The 16263-nt window shown below is 39.8% G+C and overlaps 1 pseudogene; it reads left to right on the forward strand.

The window, feature by feature from the left end:
• The first annotated feature begins 458 nt into the window (after positions 1-458).
• Positions 459-1502, forward strand: LOC114080987 (farnesyl pyrophosphate synthase pseudogene; annotated as a pseudogene).
• Positions 1503-16263: the final 14761 nt, after the last annotated feature.

Here is a 16263-nt window from a genome sequence, read left to right on the forward strand (position 1 = left end):
TGCCTATAATCCCAGCTATTTGTGATACTGAAGTAGGAGGACCACCAGTTTGGAGTCAGGCTGGGCAACTTAGTGAGACCCTGTCTTTAAAAAGGGAACTATATGCCAGGAAAGTATGAGGGTTCTGTGTACATACAAAAAAAAAACAACCCTCAAAATATCTGATGCAAAAACTGACAGAACTGAAAGGGAAATAGACAAATCCACAATTATAAGTGGATATTTCAGTTCCATTCTCAGAAAAGGATGAAACATTTTTAAAAATCAACAAGGAGAGAAGATGGTGGATTAGAGAAAGGAAGCCCATCCCAGTTCCTCAGCACCAGACTTACAGAGCAGGAAGGCTGCTCCTCAGTGAGGTAAGTAACTAAGGAACCTCACTGAAACTTAATACTGAACTGTAAAAAAAAAAATCATAGAGCTTCAGAAAGTCAGTATATTTGAATATAAGAAATAATACTTTAGAGATGAAGCAAGAACCGGCATAAAGGAAAAGAGCACTTTGCTCCTCTCTCAGAATGAACAGAGACCAGAAATCAGATGTGTATGCCCAAGAAAAGCAGGATTTCATCCAGCATTTCTCGCAGATGGTCAAGGTGCTGGCTGAGGATGAGATGGGCACTGAGAGACAGGAGATACTATTGCTCAACTCAAGGTGGTCCTGGAATATAATGCCATTGAAGGCAAATACAACCAGGGTTTGACAGTGATGGTGGCATTCTGGGAGCTGGTGGATCCAAGAAAACAGGATGCTGAGAGTCTCCAGAGGGCCCTGACAGTGGGCTGGTGTGTGGAATTGCTGCCAGCTCTCTTTCTGGTGTCAGATGGCATCATGGATTCATCCCTTATCTGGCAGGGAGAGCTGGTATCAGAAGCCACGTATGGGTTTGGATGTTATCAATGATACTCTGCTTCCAGAAGCATGTATCTACCACCTGCTGAAGTTCTCTGCTGGGAACAGTCCTGCTATTTGAATTTGATTGAGCTCTTCCTGCAGAGTTCCTATCAAACTGAGATGGGGCAAATCCTGGACCTCATCCCAGTCCCCCAGGATAATGCGGATCTTGGAAGATACACTGAAAAGAGGTACAAATCCATTGTCAAGTAAAGAGAACTTTGCACTATTTCTGCCTGCCTAGCACTGCTGCCATGTACATGGCAGGCATTAATGGGGAGAAGGAACATGCCAACGCCAAGAAGATCCTGATTGAGATGGGAGAGTTCTTCAGATTCAGGATGATTACCTTGACCTCTTTGGCGACTCCAGTGTGACAAGAAAGGTTGGAACTGACATCTAGGACAACAACTGCAACTGGATGGTGGTTCAGTGTCTGCAGTGGGCCACTCCAGAACAGCGCCAGATCTTGCAGGAGAATTAGGGGCAGAAGGACACCAAGAAGGTGGCCCAGGTGAGGAGGGCACTATATGAGAAGATGAATCTACCATCTTTGTTCTCAAAGTATGAAGAAAACAGTTACAGCTACCTTATGAGTCTCATTTAGCAAGGGCAGGGAGGGAGGGCTCTCAATAAATTATTGTGTAACCTTAAAAAAAAAAAAAGAAAAGAAAGGAAGGAAGGAGGGAGAGAGGAAGAAAGGGAAAGAAATAATGCCAGTAGCGGCAGCAGAGTGGAACAGGGAGCATAGAGAAGAGACAAGTGTCTGCAGATAAAGAAATTTTTTAAATAAAGAAAAAATGACTTGGGAAAACCTATGGTTTACAGAGGAAGACTGATTTTAACGGATACAGAGTTGGTAGTGGAAACGTCTCAGTGAAAATGAATCCAAAGCATTCCACTGAGACGAAAGCATTCTGAGGATGGAAAACCCTCCACAGGCCATCAACATGGAACACAATAGCAGTTGAGGAAAATGTTTCTGGATGCTGAAAACTATTTCCACACAGCTTGCACAGCTGCCAACAGAGACAGGGGATTGGAAATTCATAAAGGAACTTATCAGCAGCCTGCAAAAAAATTCCTAGAGGGTGCCTGAACCAGAGAGACTGAAATAGTTATGGAGAAAAATTTACCTGAACCATTCAACCTCTGGATCCCCATGGACAAAACTCCCATAAATGCTAGGACCCCATCAGAGCTATCACAAAGATGCTCACTGCAGCCACACAAGTGCATCTGCACTCCAGGGAGCATACCCAGTAATTCACATCCATCGAAGTGAAGGTGAAACCTGTGAGGAGTTAGTCTCTATGCCCTAAAAGCGGATTTTACCAGAAGCCCCAGAGATCCAGTAGTCCAGCAGAGATCGGCAACTCCACACCCATAGTGGGTATGGACCAAATCTCAAATACCTTCCCATGGAGTTCCAAAGTCTGAACCCCAGCAACTAGAAACTCCAATCTAGAACTCTACATCACCCCACAACAGGATTACACAATTCATCAGCACTCCCTAGACTATCCCACCCAATACTGGAAGATGGGAAGCTGAGAGCTTCAACATGAGGAACAAGAAGACAGTGGCCAAAAATACAGAGCCAAAAATAAATATAAAAGAATTATCACTTAGTTGATAGAGTGCTTGCCTCACAAGGCCCTGGGTTCAATCCCCAGCATCACCACCAAAAAAAAAGAGAAAAGAAAATCCATCCCTGCCAACAGATTTGATCACTTCAGGGGAAACAAGCCTTTTCTCTCTCATGAAGTTTTTTTTCCCCTTTTTCTTTTGTTTCCTTTTTCTTATTTCTTTTTTCTGTATATTCTCATTTTTAATTCTTTTTAAATTTTAACTTTTTTTCAATTGTTTCTAACATCATTTCATTGTATTGTATTATTCTTTACTTTTTTCTCATTAAACATGATTTTGTGTATATGTGTGTGTGTATGTGTCATTGTGTATGCTGTCACTGCATGGATAGTTTGAAAATATATAATATTCATATAACTTATACATTAATATCTCTCTCCTGTACTTGTTCATTATTTAGCCTTGATTTAGACTTAGGTGGGGTGCAATTTTTTCAAGGGTTCAAGTTGTTTTGATCTTACTTTTGCTGTCATTCATACCTAGATTCTGGGCCCTCCTATCCTTGGTATTTTCCAAGAAGAACTGAAATCAGCACACCAGAGTGATACAGCCACTTCAATATTTATAGCAGCACAATTCACAATAGCTAAATTTTAAAATCAATCCAGATGCCCATTGTTAGATGAATGGATTAAGAAACTGGTACATGTACACTATGAAGTTCTACTCAGTTAAAAAGAAGAATGAAATTATGGCATTTGCTGGTAAATGGGTGCAACTGGAGAACACCATGCTAAGTTAAATAAGTCAGATTCATGAAGTCAAATGTTTTCTTTCATATGTGGAAGCTAGAGCAAAACAAAGAAAATTAGGAGGGAAGGATAGGATATCATAATGATATAGGAAAGATCAGTATTGTAGAAGAAGGAGATTGAGAGGCAGAGTGGAGGAACAGAAAAGGGGAGAAAATGTGGAATGAATTCTTAAAAATCATGTTATATGGCCGGGCACGGTGGTGCACACCTGTAATCCCAGTGGCTGGGGAGACTGAGGCAGGCAGATCGCAAGCTCAAAGCCAGTCTCGGCAAAAGCGAGGCGCTAAGCAACTCTGTGAGATCATGTCTCTAATAAAATACAAAATAGGGCTGGGGATGTGACTCAGTGGTCCAGTGTCCCTGAGCTCAATCCGTAGTACCAAAAGAAAAGAAAAATCATGTTACATGCATATATAAATATACCACAGAGAATCTCACCCTTGTGTATCAGTAAAAAGAATCAATCAATAATAAATAAATAGATGAGTTAAAGTAAGCCTAATAGAGTTGAGAAAGGAAGATGGGGGGTGTGCAAAGAGGATAGGAGAGAAAAGGGGGATTGTGAACTAAAACTAAATTCCATGCATGTATGATTTTGTTGGGATGAACCCAACTACTATGTATAACTATAATGCTCTAATTTTTTAAAAATCCACAAGGATATACAAGAACTGAACAACACCCATCAATTATCAAGATACAATTGGTACATAAAAAACACTGCACTCAATAGTAGCAGAACATGCATCCCTTTCAAGAACCTATAAAATATTTTTCAAGATAAATGGACCAGGACATGAAACCTGGTCCATAAAACAAATCTTAACTGATTTATAATAGTTGAAATTATGCATGCAAAGTATTTTCTTTGACCATTACAGGATCAAACTAGAAAATAAGAAAGGAAAGGTAACATTTAAAATACCTAAGTATTAGAAACTAAACACATTTGCATGTGTGTGTGCTGGGGATTGAACCCAGGGTAGAGCATTCACCTAGCACGTGCGAGGCGCTGAGTTCAATCCTCAGCACCACATAAAAATAAATACATAAAGGTATTTTTTAAAAAGAAAGAAAGGAAGGAAGGAAGAAAAATAAAGGAGTTCTGCACATTGCTTTCTTTCCTGGATGAAAATCATATAGGTTCAAGCTGGGTAGAGCTCAGGATAGCAATAAGATCCTCCAGTAGAGAAGATTAGGTAGTACATGTGGCAGGTTGAGCTGGCTTTGCCAGGGCTTCCAACATCCACAAAGTCTGCAAGTAATCAAATGAGTTGTTCACATTTGAGAATAAGCCCCCCAAATGTGAAATACTCTGGATAATCCAAATCCCTTAGGGCCATCACAGAAACTCAGAAGACACTGTGCATCAAGAGGGACACAGGAGATGACTGAGAGATAGCAGGTCCCCAGGAATCTTGCAATCAAGGATAAGGGTTGGGCCTGCAAGGACTTGTGTGAACTGATCACACAAAGACAAGATAGAAAAAACACATTACACACAACACTGACGAGGCCACTGCAGATGCAAACCAGAGGCCATCTACCAATTTTTTAGATTCTTGGAAGCTGCTCAGAAACTTGTGAAAATACCCCCAAATGCCTGAGATTAAGGTAAAACCAACTGCACATGGGGCTTACAATAGAAACTGAATTCAATTTAAGGTGTGAAAATTAAAAGGTATTTCTTGCACATTGGTATTTTTCTGCTGAAATGCACATCCATTGCACTAATAATTTGCTAAAAGAGGGGTTCTTCAAGTAATACAAGCTTATCTAGATTAAAACAAAACAAAAAGGCCCCTGTTCACACTGAGGGATTGACTCTACCAGAGGAGAAGTTAGGTGACACAGAATGGATTCAGCAAGGGGAAAATAGCCCTGTTTTCTTGTGTGATCATCCTCCCTTGAGCAGGGGATTCTTTCCTTTCAGAGGCCCGCCTAATCCCAAAAGCAAAAAGTCCCTACTCTTAGAATTCTTCCAATGAAGCTCTGGGTTCATTGTCTCAGCTCCTTCTCAGGCTCCTCTCTAGAAACTCCCAGGGTTCTTCCCTATAGCTGCTTTGTGGTATGTGAGGGTTTCTCTCGCTCACTGGAGGGCAGAAAGTACTGATGTACTGATGCTGTCAATACCTCACAGATAGTCCTTGGCATTCACCTCTGCATACTGAAAACTGCTTACTATGAACACCTGTACATTTTTGCCTGGAGCCTTTTATCTCTGGCCACAGGAATGTGCCACAGGAACAGGGCAAGCGGGAAATGCTGGAGAGTTAAGGCCCCAAGAAACAGTCTTCAACCACTGATGAACAGGCAATCGGCAGATAAATACTCCAGCTTCTTCATCCCTTGGGCTAGATGGCTTTGAGGTGAGTGTTCTGTACTGGATCCCAGAGCCCCTGGGGGACTAAGCTTGTTTCCCACAGTGATGGGAAACACACTAACACAGTGTATGAACTTCTTTCTTTCCCTTCACTCTGCTAACTGGTGCTTCTTGGGATCATCTCCCACATTAACTACTTGTATTGGAATTCTTGCCTCAGCATCTCATTTGGAGAAGAACTGAAAAGATCAGTGCTAATTGTTGGTTTGTATGTTAAACAAAATGCACTGTGTTAAATGAAAGAAGAAAGACCCAAAAGGCTTCATATCGATATGATTTCATTTGTATGAAAGTCTAGAAAAGGAAAAATAACAAGGATGGAGAGACAGTGGTTTCCAGGAATTAAGGGAGCCCCAAGGGTTGATGACAAAGGGACAGTATGAGAGTAAATTTTGGGGTGAGGAAAATGTTCTGTATGTGATTCTATGTATTTTTACAAATCCCGCTGGACTGTATATACTACAAAGAATAAGTTGTACAGTGGTATGGATAGACTTGAAGACACAAGGAATTCCCTTAATCCACCTGAACTTTTACACAGGATGATTCTAAGACCCAGGAAAATTACTTGCCAGAGTCCTATAGCCAGAAGACACAGCCAGAACTGGAAGCCAAACCTCAATCATATTAGGCAGGTTCTCTTTCCAACAATAACTAGGGTTTCTGTCTTTTAGCCAATTTATCCCAAAAATCTGTGCCTCTAACAAAAATTGGTTATGAAGATGGCATAAGGATAGTGGTCATCTTGTTGATGACAGTCTATATCATATTTGTCTCTTGAATCTCTCTGTTCCAATCATCCTATGTTCACCCTATGTCAGCTTCATGGGAATTCCCTATACTTATTCCCTTTGTTGTTTTCCCCAATTTCCTGTTTTCTCTGTCTTCCTCCTTGGGTTACTCTCTTGGTTTGTTAGAGCACCTCTTTCAGTTGCTTCCTAGTGAAGGAAACATGCAATTGTGCATATCTGAAATTATCTTTGTTATACTCATTTCTTGTGTTTGGCTAGGTATAAAATTCTAGACTGGAAACAATTGTCCTTCAGAATTTTGAAGATAGTACCTTAATAGTCTACCACGATTGCTGGAATAGTTCCAATGAAAAGCAGTCTGAGACCATTCTGATTCATGGGATTTGGTATATTGAAGCTTGTAGAATCTTCTCTTTGTCCCCAGGGTTCTGAAATTTCACAATTATATATATATACCTTGGCTGGGTCAACCCTTACCCATTGAACTAGGCCCTTTTTTTAAAGTTGCTATTATCTGAACATTTTTAAATTTGTTTAAATTAGTTACACATGACAGTACAATGATCTTGACATATACATTTGAATCAGATAGGACATAATTTCTCATTTTTCTGAGTGTACAGGTTGCAGAATTACATTGGTCATGCAGTCACGTATATACCCACAGCAATAATAATGTCTATTTTATTCAGCTGTCCTTCCATTCCCCCCTCCCCTCCCCTCCCCTTTCACCACTTCTCTCTACCCAATCTAATGTGACTCACTTCTTCTTCTTCTTTTTTTTTCCCCTCACATCTTCATATGTGTATTCTGTATAACGAAGGGGGTCTCCTTCCCTCTTCCATGCAATTCCCATTCTCCCTCCCTTTCCCTCCTACCTCTCTTCCCTATCTAGAGGTAATTTTCTTCTCATGCTCTTCCTCCCTACCCCTTTTTGAGTCACCTCCCTTATATCAGAGAAGACATTCAGCATTTGTTTTTTTGGGATTGGCTGGCTAACTTCACTTAGCTTAATCTGCTCTAATGCCATCCATTTCCCTGCAAATGCCATGATCTTATTTTTTTTAGTGCTGAGTAATATTCCATTGTGAATAAATGCCACATTTTTTTTATCCATTCATCCATTGAAGGGCATCTAAGTTGGCTCCACAGTTTAGTGATTGTGAATTGTGCTGCTATAAACATCGATGTGGCTGTGTCCCTGTAGTATGACATTTTTAGGTCTTTTGAGTATAGTCGGAGAAGAGGAATAGCTGGGTCAAATGGTGGTTCCATTCCCAGTTTTCCAAGGAATCTCCACACTGCTTTCCAAATTGGCTGCACTAATTTGCAGCCCCACCAGCAATGTATGAGTGGGGCTGCATCCTCGCCAGCACTTGTTGTTTGACTTCATAATGGCTGCCATTCTTATTGGAGTGAGATGGTATCTTAGAGTAGTTTTAATTTGCATTTCTTTGATTGCTAGCGATGGTGATCATTTTTTCATGTATTTGTTGATTGATTGTATATCCTCTTCTTAGAAGTGTCTTTTAAGGTCCTTGGTCCATTTGTTGATTGGGTTATTTGTTTTTTGTTGTTTAACTTTTTAAATTCTTTATATATCCTAGAGATTAGAGCTCTATCTGATGTGTGAGGGGTAAAAATTTGTTCCCAGGATGTAGGCTCCCTATTCACTTCACATATTATTTCTCTTGCTGAAAAAAAACTTTTTAGTTTGAATTCATCCCATTTGTTAATTCTTGGTTTTAATTCTTGTGCTATAGGCATCTTATTAAGGAACTTAGGGCCTAACCCTAAATGATGGAGATTAGGGCCTACTTTTTCTTCTATTAGACGCAGAGTCTCTGGTTTGATTTCTAGATCCTTAATCCATTTTGAGTTAACTTTTGTGCATGGTGAGAGATATGGATTCAATTTAATTTTGTTACATATAGATTTCTGGCAATTTATATTTCCCAGCTTAAGAAAATTTTCTTGAATAATCTTATTGATAATTTTATCTCCCCACCCTTTTGGAATATGTATTATTCAGATATTAAAACTTTCAGACTATTCCTCCTACAGTCCTCATCTTTTCTTTCCCATTTTTCATTTTTTATCTTTTGGGTCTATTTTCTGTAAGATATCACAGATTTCTTCCCCAATATTCTGTGGAATTTTTCACTTCTGCTACTGTGTACTTATTTATTTTAAAGCTTCTTTTAATTTCCCATCCTTTTTCTTTTCTTTTCTTTTCTTTCACTGAGACTCAAAACAAAAGGCTCCACAAATAATAGGTAAGTGCTCTCCCATTGAGCTATATCCCCAACCCTATTTCCTCTCTTAAAATAACATCGTATTCATATTTCATGGATATACTATCATCTCTTATCCTTAAGAATAAGTCATGATGTCTCTCAAATTATTTTTGTTTGTTTGTTTATTTTGATCAATAGTTTGCATGTTTGTTTGTTCGTTCGTTTGTTTTAGGAGAAGATAATTACAAGTGTAGAAATAAACTCCACACCTCTCTTCAATTTATTTTTGACAAATTATTAGGCTAATTCATTAGGGAAAGAATAGTCTTCCTTAAATAACGTTGGAACCATGGCATCTTTATTTTGATCATTATTTGTTCTCTTTAATGTTAGTAGTTTTCCTCAGATATCTGGTAATCTGGTGATTTATACTAGATGTTATTGGTATCCTGTCCATACCACAGCTGCTGCTGTGTGACTGGTTGTTAATGGGTCAGAGTTGCCCTGTAAAGAATTGTCCTCTTTCAGGAACTGCCTTGTTTTAATGTTTGTGGTCCCCTCCCTGGAAGCCAATGATTAATTAATATGTGTATACAAAAAACAAACCCTTTTGCTCCAAAGTGAGATCAACTCTGTGGTACAATTTCCACTCACTGCGGAATCAGACTGAGGCTGGACTCCAGGCAAAATCACTTCTTTGATCTCCTTTCCCTGGTACTTCTGGGAGAGGATTGGGAGCATCTTCTGAGAGCCCACCAACAGTAAATTGCATGTACCCAAATCCCCATCACAGCCTGTTTCTAGGGAACCTAAGATATATTTAGCTCTCTACACTTGATTAACAGTAAAGGCCTGAAAACTTATTGAAAAGCCTTGGGAGCAGGGGTCCAACTTATCAAAGCAGAGATTCACTGAAGGGAAGACAAGATTAGTTGTTCATCAGAATCTCTAACACCAACATCCTTCGTTCTTTTCTTCTTGACTGGTTTCTAGAGAAGAGAGGTAAAGAGTATCTTCATAACAATGTGTCTTGGCATTGGTCTACTGTGATTTTGTATGCTTGGTGTCCTGTATGCATCTACAATTTGTACATCTATTTCCTTTTTTATATCTGGAAAGTTTTCTATAATTATTTCATTCAACAGGTTGTTCATTCCCTTGGTTTGAACCTCTATACCTTCCTCTATCCCGATGACTCTTAAATTTGGTTTTTTTATCCATATCTCTTGGATGTTGTTCTCGTGATTTTTTTACCAGCCTTTCTGAGTTGGCTAGACTCTTTTCAAGATGATATATTTTGTCTTCATTATCTGACATTCTGGCTTCTACTTGCTCCACTCTGTTAGTGATACTCTCATTTGAGTTTTTAATTTGGTTTATAGTTTCCTTCATTTCTAGAATTATTGTTTGATTTTTTTTATAATCTCTATCTCCTGATAAAGATGCTTATTTGCTTCTTTTATCTGCTTATGTAATTCATTTTCAATGTGTTCTTTCATTGTTTGAATTTGCTATCTCATATCCTCTTTAAGATTCCATTCCATCTGTCTAAGGTATTCCTTGAGTTCTTTATTTGACCATTTTTCTGATGCCTCTAGGTCCTCCTGAATATTTAGGCTGTCCTGCATTGTTTGTACTCCTTTTCTTCCTTGCTTTTTCATGCTGCTCATGTTACTTCTTGTTCTGTTCGACTGCTGAGTTACTGTTTACTCCTATAAATTTATTTGGTTTCGTGTGTCTCTGGGGTCTCTCTTTTGTGATGGGAGACTATGATTAGAGATGATGAGTTTTGTTGCATTTTAGTGCAGATTCATTCGTTTCCTAAACTGTGTACGGAACCATATGATCATCTCAATAGACGCAGAAAAAGCATTCGACAAAGTACAGCATCCCTTTATGTTCAAAACATTAGAAAAACTAGGGATAACAGGAACTTACCTCAACATTGTAAAACCTATCTATCCTAAGCCTCAGGCTAGCATCATTCTGAATGGAGAAAAATTGAAGGCATTCCCTCTAAAATCTGGAACAAGACAGGGATGCCCTCTATCACCACTTCTATTCAATATAGTTCTCGAAACACTGGCCAGAGCAATTAGACAGACAAAAGAAATTAAAGACATAAAAATAGGAAAAGAAGAACTTAAATTATCACTATTTGCGGAAGACATGATTCTATACCTAGAAGACCCAAAAGGGTCTACAAAGAAGCTACTAGAACTAATAAATGAATTCAGCAAAGTGGCAGGATATAAAATCAACACGCATAAATCAAAGGCATTCCTGTATATCAGTGACAAAACTTCTGAAATGGAAATGAGGAAAAACACCCCATTAACAATATCCTCAAAAAAAATAAAATACTTGGGAATCAACCTAACAAAAGAGGTGAAAGATTTATACAATGAAAACTACAGAACCCTAAAGAGAGAAATAGAAGAAGATCTTAGAAGATGGAAAAATATACCCTGTTCATGGATAGGCAGAACTAACATCCTCAAAATGACGATATTACCAAAAGTTCTCTATAGGTTTAATGCAATGCCAATCAAAATCCCAACGGCATTTCTTATAGAAATAGATAAAGCAATCATGAAATTCATATGGAAAAATAAAAGACCCAGAATACCAAAAGCAACTCTAAGCAGGAAGTGTGAATCAGGTGGTATAGTGATACCAGATTTCAATCTATACTACAGAGCAATAGTAACAAAAACAGCATGGTACTGGTATCAAAACAGGCGGGTGGACCAATGGTACAGAATAGAGGACACAGAGACTAATCCACAAAGTTACAACTATCTTATATTTGATAAAGGGGCTAAAAGCATGCAATGGAGGAAGGATAGCATCTTCAACAAATGGTGCTGGGAAAACTGAAAATCCATATGCAACAAAATGAAACTGAATCCCCTTCTCTCGCCATGCACAAAAGTTAACTCAAAATGGATCAAGGAGCTTGATATCAAATCAGAGACACGCCGTCTGATAGAAGAAAAAGTTGGCTCCAATCTACATATTGTGGGGTCGGGCTCCAAATTCCTTAATAGGACACCCATAGCACAAGAGTTAATAACAAGAATCAACAAATGAGACTTACTCAAACTAAAAAGTTTTTTCTCAGCAAGAGAAACAATAAGAGAGGTAAATAGGGAGCCTACAACTTGGAAACAAATTTTTACTCCTCACACTTCAGATAGAGCCCTAATATCCAGAGTATACAAAGAACTCAAAAAGTTAAACAATAAGAAAACAAATAACCCAATCAACAAATGGGCCAAGGACCTGAACAGGCACTTCTCAGAGGAGGACATACAATCAATCAACAAGCACATGAAAAAATGTTCACCATCTCTAGCAGTCAGAGAAATGCAAATCAAAACCACCCTAAGATACCATCTCACTCCAGTAGGATTGGCAGCCATTATGAAGTCAAACAACAACAAGTGCTGGCAAGGATGTGGGGAAAAGTGTACACTTGTACATTGCTGGTGGGACTGCAAATTGGTGCGGCAAATTTGGAAAGCAGTATGGAGATTCCTTGGAAAGCTGGGAATGGAACCACCATTTGACCCAGCTATTCCCCTTCTTGGACTATTCCCTAAAGACCTTAAAAGAGCGTACTATAGGGACACTGCTACAACGATGTTCATAGCAGCACAATTCACAATAGCTAGACTGTGGAACCAACCTAGATGCCCTTCAATAGATGAATGGATTAAAAAAATGTGGCATTTATACACAATGGAGTATTACTTTGCACTAAAAAATGACAAAATCATGGCATTTGCAGCGAAATGGATGGCACTAGAGCAGATTATGCTAAGTGAAGCTAGCCAATCCCTAAAAAACAAATGCCAAATGTCATCTTTGATATAAGGAGAGCAACTAAGAACAGAATTAGGAGGAAGAGCATGAGAAGAAGATCACCACTAAACAGGGACGAGAGGGGGGAGGGAAAGAGAGAGAGAGGGAAATTGCATGGTAAAGGAAGGATACCCTCATTGTTATACAAAATTACATATAAGAGGAAGTGAGGGGAAAGGGGAAAAAAACAAGGGAGAGAAATGAATTACAGTACATGGGGTAGGGAGAGAAGATGGGAGGGGAGGGGAGGGGAGGAGGGATAGTAGAGGATAGGAAAGGCAGCAGAATACAACATACACTAGTATGGCAGTAGGTAAAAAAGTGGATGTGTAACCAATGTGAATCTGCAATATGTATATGGGGTAAAAATGGGAGTTCATAATCCGCTTGAATCAAATGTATGAAATATGATATGTCAAGAGCTTTGTAATGTTTTGAACAACTAATAATAATAATTAAAAAAAGAGAGGTAAAGGGGAACTGCTAGTGATTTGGGAAGTAAGCAGAGAGGAAGTTGAGAAGCCCAGTATGTAGTGAGGAAATAGTCACTTAATACCCTGTTTTCCACACAGTAACTTTGTCCTCAGTTATCTCTGTGCTTCCAGTCCAGGGGCCCTCTGTTTTACCCTCTCTAGAGACTAAATCTACAGTCCTCTGCCTGGTGAGGGAAGGCCTGCAGCTTGGAGAGTAGGAAACATGAACTAAGACTACTTTCCAATTACCTTTCACCCAGTTCTCCTGATTTTGGCTTGCTGTTCTAGAAGAACCGAAGACTGCCAATTCTTTTTTTTTTTTTTTAATTTTAATTTTGCCATGAAAATAGGGCCATTCTTAGCTTTCCCTGGGTTTCAGCTTTCTTGGAACTTCTAAGTCAATTACCATACACCCCTCTGTTTTCTAGCTTCCAAAATTGTTTTGCTATTGTCTCTTATGTTTTCTTTGTCCTCAAGAATCTGTATCTTCCGTTTTTAAATTCCCTTATAGTAGTTTTAGTGGGATTCTGGAGAAGCGAAAGTAGATGTGTAGACTCAATTCACCATCTTATCCTAGGGGAAAACCTTCAGTGTTATTTGGAAGACATGTCCTCCCAGTGTTACCCTCGCAATGAATCCCTCAGATGACTGACAGGCAAGTGAGAAATGCCAAGTAATGGAGCTAAAGGCCTTGAAGAGTTCTGCCCCCACTGGAGGATCCTGCTCCAGCAAGACTAAATTTCTTTCCTTAGTTACTGCCTGAGCCCATCTCTGAGAACACAAAGAGCTGACTCCTGATTATGATCATTGTGGCTTGAATATGAGTTATCCCCCTAAAGCACCTTCATTAATGCAGGAATGTCCAGAGGGGAATTGATTAGATTATGAGTGCTATAACCTAATCAGTAGATGAATCCATTTGATGGATTAATAATTTAATAATTATTGGGTGAGAGCTGTAGGAAGGTGGGGTATGACTAGAGGAGGTGAGTCTCCAGAGGCAGATCATTGGGAATTTTATCTTATTCCCCTAGTTCCTCTGCTCTCTCTGCTTCTAAGCTGCCATGAACTGAGCAGCTTTCCTCTGTCACGTCCTTTACCTCCAGCCCAGAGCAATGGAAACAGCCATCATGGACTAAATCTCTGAAACCATGAGCCCAAGTAAATTTTTCCTTCTCTAAGTTGTTCTTGTCGGGTACTTTGGTCACAGAAATAAAAATCTGACTAACACAATCATGAAGGTTGAAAGGCAGAAAGCCAAGATAACCAGAGAAGCCTGCCTAGAGGGGATGCTGCAGCAGCTGGAGAACATTCTAGAAAGCCCGCCTGTGTTTTCTTGTCTTATCTCTCTTCCCTGTCCTTGCTTTGAGATGAGAGGATGGTGGCTGAAAGCTACTTGGGTAGATTAGATAGGCTGAAATGAAGGAAGAAGAAAACCACCATAGTTTCTTTTCACTAAAATGAGTTGTGGGTTAAATATCTCATTTTGCTTCTTTCTCTTTCAAGCTCAGACCTAAAAAAATTAGGAGAGAGAAAGGCCATGGCACAGTTGGGGCAGAAATTGTGGTGACGGTGGCATTCTAATGGTGATGGCAACAGTTCCAGCTAGGAGATGTATAACCCATAGCTGGAGAAGCTGAGTTGGACAGCATGCTTGATTCCACAGATGGAAATGGAAAGTTCCCTGATGGTCTTCTATAAGTAATGGGAAGATTGAAGTCAGTGAATAAATACTCCCAGTCCACTCCTTATCCAGGAGAACAATGCTGAGAGCTATTTCAGAAAGTTGTTTCCTTGGTTCCTGATAGGATTAAGTCTCAATTATGGGCAACTGGGCAGTAACTTGCCCATCAATTCAACTTAGTATTATTGGTTTCTTTCCCTTCCATATCTTCTTCTCTCTACTTTTTCACTCCTATTTTCTAGGATCACCTCCTAAATAAATTGCCTACATCCGAATCCCTGCACCCAAGGGTCTACTCTTGAGAGAATCCACACTAAGACAAAAATTCTCCAGTCTGAAAGTGAGTCTGAGTAGGTTGTACCATCTCTGGGAAATCGTGCCATTGCTTTTCTGTATCTGTGTGTGGTTCCAGCTAGGAAGCTCCCACACAGAATCCTGCACATACTTGTATTTTGGGAACTCTGAGTTCTGTTTGGGTGATTGGGCCTGTATATGTACCAGAAAGGTAAGATAGCTTGTTGGTGGCTGGGGAAATAGAATCCCTGGCTCCCAGCCTCTTCACTGGCCTGAGGGTAGACACACAGCCATGCCTAAAGATGCCATACACATACAGATACTTTTCCTTCTCCCCTTTCTCACTGCTTCATGGTCATGCACACACATTGAGAAGCAACCCCTACCCAAACGCACCGGTGCACGCACATGCATGCGCGCACGCGCACACACACACACACACACACACACACACACACAAAGGCACGGTCACATCCCAGCAAGAGGTCCACACAAGGAGGGATGAAGGAATTATTCCTGGAAGGAAGGAACTCAGGAAATACAGGAGGACACCTCCTGCTCTCATAGAATGGTGGGACTCCTCTCCTGGCCCAGTGCAAAGGGTCAAAGTATTGTATGGTCAACCCTTGAAAGTGTCAATCAGAACTCTGGCTAATTAAACACTCAAGTGATTGATCAGAGGAGGGATATTTTTTCTGAGATGGTGTTCACCACCCAACAGATAAGACAGGCCCCCCACCCCAGGACCTACCTTCCCTACCAGGTAGGGAAGAGAGATTGGGTTCTAGACAATCTTTGATTTCTAGCTTCTATTTGAAAGACTGATTTTTCCTTCACTAGTCAGATAGTCTTTGACAAACATGCATTAAGTGCCAAATCCAAAGATGACTAAATCCAGCTCCTGCTTCCACTATAGTCACTATACAGAAAGTTACTATTCTAAAATTAGTCACAGACATTTGATTTAAAATTAGACATCATTTCTTTTTCAGGGGTCTTGAAGGACTTCTGACCATATGGATAAGGGCACAGTTTTCTGAGATGAGTTGGGGGTGAGGAAATACTTTAAAAGAGACATAATGACTGAGCACAGTGGCACATGTCTGTAATACCAGCTACTTGGGAGGCGAAGACAGAAAGATTGTAAGTTCAAGGCTAACCTCCCAAACTTAGTAAGACCCTGTCTTAAAATGAAGAAATTGCTGGGCTTGGTGGTGCACACCCATAATTCCAATGGCTGGAAACCGCAAGTTCAAAGCCAGCCTCAGCAACA

This window comes from Marmota flaviventris, chromosome 2 (assembly GCF_047511675.1).
Source record: "Marmota flaviventris isolate mMarFla1 chromosome 2, mMarFla1.hap1, whole genome shotgun sequence".
NCBI classification, from domain to species: domain Eukaryota; kingdom Metazoa; phylum Chordata; class Mammalia; order Rodentia; family Sciuridae; genus Marmota; species Marmota flaviventris.